Consider the following 6,254-nt stretch of genomic DNA (forward strand, 5'->3'; position numbering starts at 1 on the left):
CACGTTGTGTTGTTTTAAAATAATTTAAAAATAAAGAGATTCTTGTTTTTTATTAACTTTTTAACCTTCATATATGAAATTCTCCTACCTTGGTAGGACTAAGTTCTGCGTACACTTTACCCTCCCCAAATCCCACATTGTGGGATTTCACTGGGTTGTTGTTATAACCTTCATATATGAAATTCTTGTCTTTTAGATAGATATAAAATTTGTTTTTACAGTCAAGTCATCAATTGTTATTTTGTAATAATTTTGTTGTTCTTATATATAATTTTATTGATTGACGTGAGATATACTTTCAAAACACGTACACTAAATTAGTATATTTGAAAATTGCGTAAAAAATATTATAAATCACGATAAGTAACTACTTAAAATATTTAAAAGACGTATAAAAAATTTGGTTAACTCTTGAAATTTTATTGATGCCACATAAAGTGGGATAGAGAAAGTAACGTGTATTATTTGGAAATGATGTAAAATGTACTGTAAATCTCGATAATTAACAGCTATAAATATTTATAAACATATGAAAAATTTGGTTGACTCTTGAAATTCTATATGTGCCACATAGATTGAGAAAAATGAAGTAACATATATTATTTGAAAATTAATTAACAACTTTAAATATTTAAAATACATATAAAATATTCGATTGACTCTCAAAATTCTATTAGTGCCACATAAATTGGGAAAGAGGAAGTAACATATATAATTTGAAAATTGTGTAAAGGTACAATAAATCACAATAATTAACAACTAAAAATATTTAAAAGACATACAAAATGTTCGATTGACTCCCAATATTTTGTTAGTGCCGCATAAATTGGAATAGAGGAAGTAACATATATTATTTACAAATGACAGAAAAAAATAATATGAATCACAATAATTAACGATTAAAAGACAAAAAAATGGTTGACTTTCAAAATTCTATCCGTGCCACATAAATTGAGACAGAGGGGATAACATATATTAATTAAAAATTACGTAAGAAGTACTATAAATCACAATAATTAACAATTTAAAATATCTAAAAATAATATTAAAATTTGATTGAATCTCTGAGTTCTATCCGTATCATATAAATTGAGACAAAAATGTGGTAAATCAAAAGAGTGTTATTCCTTTTGAGTGTGCGGTAGTCATTTTTGAGTTTTGTACTCGGCACTACCCAGTACAAAATTCCTTACTATAGTGATATCAGTTGCTCCTCTTGGCCCGTGATTTTTTCCCTTATTTAAAAGGTTTTCCACGTAAAATTCTTGGTGTCGTTATTTTCTCATTTTATTTTATTATTTAGACCATATATATTTTTGTGTTAGTCCGCATTTTCCAACATTCTCAAGTATCTATAGTTGAAAGAAGAGTTTGAAAAGAAGCAAAATAGTAATATTGACAAAATTACCATTTAGTTAATGTGATTAACTTTTTTAAGGTGTATGCTACACCTCCAAAAATTCATTTACTTTAGACCTACGGGAGTACTTATTTTGGAACAAATTAAGAACGCTAGAAAATCATTTATAAACTTCCAAGCAGAATATAGTTTCATTCTATTCATGCCAAGAAGATATGTCTATATGGATAAGTTTTCACATATCCAGCTAAGGCTTGACATAACATAATTGCAAAAGTCTAAACATATATGAGGGGAGGGGGACATTGTTGCACTTTCCATGTGATAGTGTTTTTCCAACAAAACTTGATCCACTAAATCAATGAAATAAAAAGTTAAATAGAAATGAGCAAACTAAAGTGCAATGGTCCAGCTAAATGATTGACTTATTTGAGTGCAATTGATTGTTGTTGAGAGCATGATTTTCTATTGATTAATTTTTGTATCAGGATCTCGTCTAACTCTCCATCAACCTTCTCAAACTTTATACAATATCCAAGATCTTCACGATTTTTAGAGTTCTCTAAATGTCCAACACTATTTATATCTCTCGTTTCATTTAAGAGCTTGTGAAAATATATTTGTCATGCATCTTCGATACTTTGTCTTCATCGTCTTTGATGAACTCCACATTCATAATGATCCATTAAATTTACTTTTGAACACTTTTGTCCTTTCGTTCTCCGTAGAATATTAAATAAATTTTAGTTGTTAGATTTAATAAAAATTTCCCGGAAAAATTTAACATGAGTTTCCATTTGGAGTAGTAGTTTATGTTGTTTTTAATTATTTTTGAAGTCAGATGGAGATTGTTTGGTAGAGTGTATCAAAATAATGCTAAATAGAGTGCATTAGTAATGCGTGTATTAGTTATGTTTGCATTAATTAAACATAAAATATTTTTTATGCATTATTTGGTTTAGTGTATTATAAAATAACATGCATTGCATAAAAATATTTATTTACAAAAATATCATCAATAATTATGATGGAAAAGATGTAAAAGGAGTTTTGAGGGGTAATTGAGTCTTTAACCATACGAATGCAAGCATTAAATCCCTTGCATTACTAATACCTATAAATCCATGGTATTAGTAATACACACCTTAATGCACAATAGAGTGTAAGCAAGCGTTAGTTATACATAGCATAAAAAAGTGTATCAAATAAGGTACTATTAATACACCTAATTAATGCATGCATTATTTTATTAATATACTCTACCAAACGATCCCTGTCTTCTAAGGTGGGATTTTGGCCACTTTTCATCTATTTTGGTTGTTTGGCCCAGTTTTTGATATTGTGATTTGTAATGACCTATCCCCGTTATTAGGAATAGGCCAATGGAGAAGGATTTCGAGCCGAAAAATTCGGGTAGTAACTTCAGAAAAATTTAGTCTAGACCAGACTTGGATGAATTCTAAGTCAGGTGAAGTCTAGGGTGATCATGTGAATGATTGAAGGTCAAATCCCAAATTTGATTGGACAAGCTGATAGCCAAGATGATACGAGCATTTACGAATTCGCGGAATCGCATTCGGACGAGTAAAACTTCCGGAATCAAAATTGGCGTGAAAAGTATATTTTAATACATCCTTGGAAGGGGGTGTGTTTGAAATAAGGGCTTGGAGCACAAACTCTGAGCGCACTGTTTCCGCATATCCCGTCAAAACGGGATTATTCCTTTCAGAGCTGGATGGGTTCTACCAGAGCGGGCCACTTAAGTCATGACAAAGTCCACAAACAGTCTTTTTCTGCAAAATTAGTTTCTAAGACTTCAAAAGGTGACTTAGGGCGAATTCTATCAATTTTCCATGGATTTCCATGCTTAAGGTAAGAATTCCTTACTTCCTAAATTCATCCTTTGATTCCTAGAACCTAGAATTTATGGTTGGTAATCATTAGGGAAGGATTTGAACTGAAAACTAATGGTGGAAAATAGCCCTAGGGTGGGGTTACGATCATGGGTTTGGCCTAGGGTGTGAATTGTGCTATATTTCATAATAGTTAGGCCATGATGTTGATCCTTTATATGTGTTTACTATTACTAGGTCAAGAACGAGAAGAACGAACCCAGAAAGGGAAAGTTCTTATATTGTAAGGTTGTTGAAGCGTGAATTTGAGGTAGGTGTTGGTCTAATTTTCTGTATGTGTTTCATATACTTGTTAAATTGCTTAATGATATGCATGTGTATATATGAATAGAAAAACCTACTAGATTATGTGTGAAATGATCACTTGTTGGCCTGTTTTGAGATGAACCTGTTCTCGGCGATATAATTTTATAAATACTGAATGTATTTGTGATTGTGGTATGTTTAGATCGGGTGTCACATTCTGATAAATAATTGTATTGGGTGTCATGTTCCAATACATCATTGGATCGATGTCTCGTTTTGACACATAGTTGGACTGGGTGTTACGTTCCGACACAAAGTTGATTGTTTGTAGGTCCCTTGAGAGGACTCTTATGTGTAGTTATAGCATGTGGAAAATATGGAGTTGTGATATTACTGAATATGATTGAACTTGAAATTAGTTGACTTATTTTGTATATGTATATGTCTGTTGTGTGGAATTTACTTGTCTATGATCCACTTACTGGCTAACTGCATGATCCTACCAGTAAAATATTGTTTTTATGTACTCATACTACTCTTGTTTTTCTATTTTTTTAAGTACATGGCATATTCAGCCGGCTGCGGAGACACCTCGATTAGAAGAGTAAAGCTTGTTCGAGTTCAAGGGTGAGTTGTTTATTTCAAGCTGCCGTTGACTCTTCGCTGTTCTAGTCCCTTTTTCAGGATTCAAATTTTCAAAAACTATTTAGTTTTATGACTTCTTTTGGGATTGTTGTCCTTTTTCCTTATATTGACATTTGGTTAGAGTTTTGATAAGGACTACTTTCAGTTCCTAGGATGTTTCCGCATTTCATTGTCATAGAAATTGTTAGCTGAGTTTATGGGAACTCAGAATTATTTCTGGTTTTATTTCTGCTTCTACAAGTCTTTAATTGTTATCTCTTAAGTTTGACAAGTTGGGCTGTAAAAATCGTTCTCCTACTAGAGGGTTATTATAGGTACCAGTCTCGGCGGGTCGGGATCATGACAAGATTTGGTATCAGAGCCTAGGTTTGTGATCTCATCGTACCAAAATGAGTCTAGTAGAGTCTTGTTGAATGGTACAGAGATATCTATACTTTTCTTCGAGAGGCTACAGGATTTTATTAAAAGTTTCATTGTTTTCTTTCCTTCGTGCTTTAACTTGATTCCAATTAGTATATGACGATCCAAATTGATATCTAACCTTTTTCCTTTCTTGTCCTCTGATAGACAACACTCGCTATAATGATGCCAGGCCCGTAGCTCCAGTGGAGCCAGAAGAAGAGTTAATCATTTGAGGACGTGGTAGAGGAAGATGCAGGAGAGGGAGGCGAGGCAGGAGCAGAGGGAGAGAAACACCTGCCAGAGTAGAGGTCCCTATTGAGGAGATGCTGGTAGGTCAGGCCCCTCCTACTCCCAGAATGAGTTCGAGGGAGAGGTTGAAGTTGGAGAAGAGCAAAAGCAGTCTAAATAGGAGGAGTGTACCCAAATTGGGGTTGCTGGTATTCCCCCTCTGGATCCAATATTACCTCAGTAGATCATGGCCTTTCTAAATGGGCTGGCTGGCATTGGCGCCATCCCTACCATGCCTGTAACACCTACTCATGTTGCTCATCTGTTTGCTGCTGCAGCTTAGCTAACAGATGAAGTGGTAGGCACAAATGCATTTTTTAGGCCACTAATGGGTCTTGTGATGACTGGTATGCTCACCAAGTTCCTCAAACTCAAACCCCAGTCTTCTAGGGTACAAAAAATAAATATGCTTATGAGTTTATTCTGGATTGTTATGAAAGGTTGCACAAATTGGGTATAGTACACTAATATGGAGTAAAATTTGTGACGTTCCAGCTACAGGGTATGGCCAAATAGTGGTGGAGGGCTTATGTGGAGTGTTGTTCGCCTGTGTTGCCCCCACTTACTTGGGTTCAGTTTCATGCTTTATTCCTAGAAAAATATGTGCCATGTACCTTAAGGGACAAGAAAATGGATAAGTTTGTGGCCCTTGAGCAGGGAGTGTTATCAATGGCAGCTTATGAAGTCAAGTTTCATACATTATCTAGGTACGCCACTCACTGGTCACTATAGAGGAGGATAGGATCAGGTTGTTCGTGAAGGGGTTGAATCTCGAATTGTAGCTATTTTTTGTCCATATGACTTCGTCAGGCAGGAATTTCAACAAAGTCACAAACTTTGCTAAGAAGGTTGAAGGTGTGAGGAAAGATGGATAAGCCAAAGCTTTGGCTAAAAAGCCTAAGAGTGTAGGTAACTTTGAGGGATCCTAATCTAGATGGTCAGGTAGGCCAGTGATTGCTGCTCGGCCAATTCAGTTAACACTGCCCATTTCTACTAGCAGTTTTTCATGTACTCCACAGCAGCATCCAACCCATGAGGATCAGGGAGCATCATTCCCAGGTAGTCGCCCATTCTTTGATCGCAACTGTTTTAATTGTGGAGAGCTTGACCATATACGGAAGGAGTGTCCTCACCCCCGCGGGATAATTTCATAAACCTAGTAAGCTAGAGCAGTGGTCCCAGCGAGCTGGGGGGAGAAATGGCAGAGGACGTACACAGGGTGGGCGAGAAGGAAATTCGAGAGGCTATGGGGGTCGAGGTAATGGTAGTCCAGGTCGAGGAGCAGTTCAGCCGGGCAGGGAGGTAGCTCGTCAGGATGATCGGGCTCAATTTTATGTATTTCTGGGAAAGACCGAGGCAAAGGCGTCTGAAGTAGTTATCACATGTACTATTATTATCTG

Source organism: Solanum dulcamara, chromosome 7 (assembly GCF_947179165.1).
Source record: "Solanum dulcamara chromosome 7, daSolDulc1.2, whole genome shotgun sequence".
NCBI classification, from domain to species: domain Eukaryota; kingdom Viridiplantae; phylum Streptophyta; class Magnoliopsida; order Solanales; family Solanaceae; genus Solanum; species Solanum dulcamara.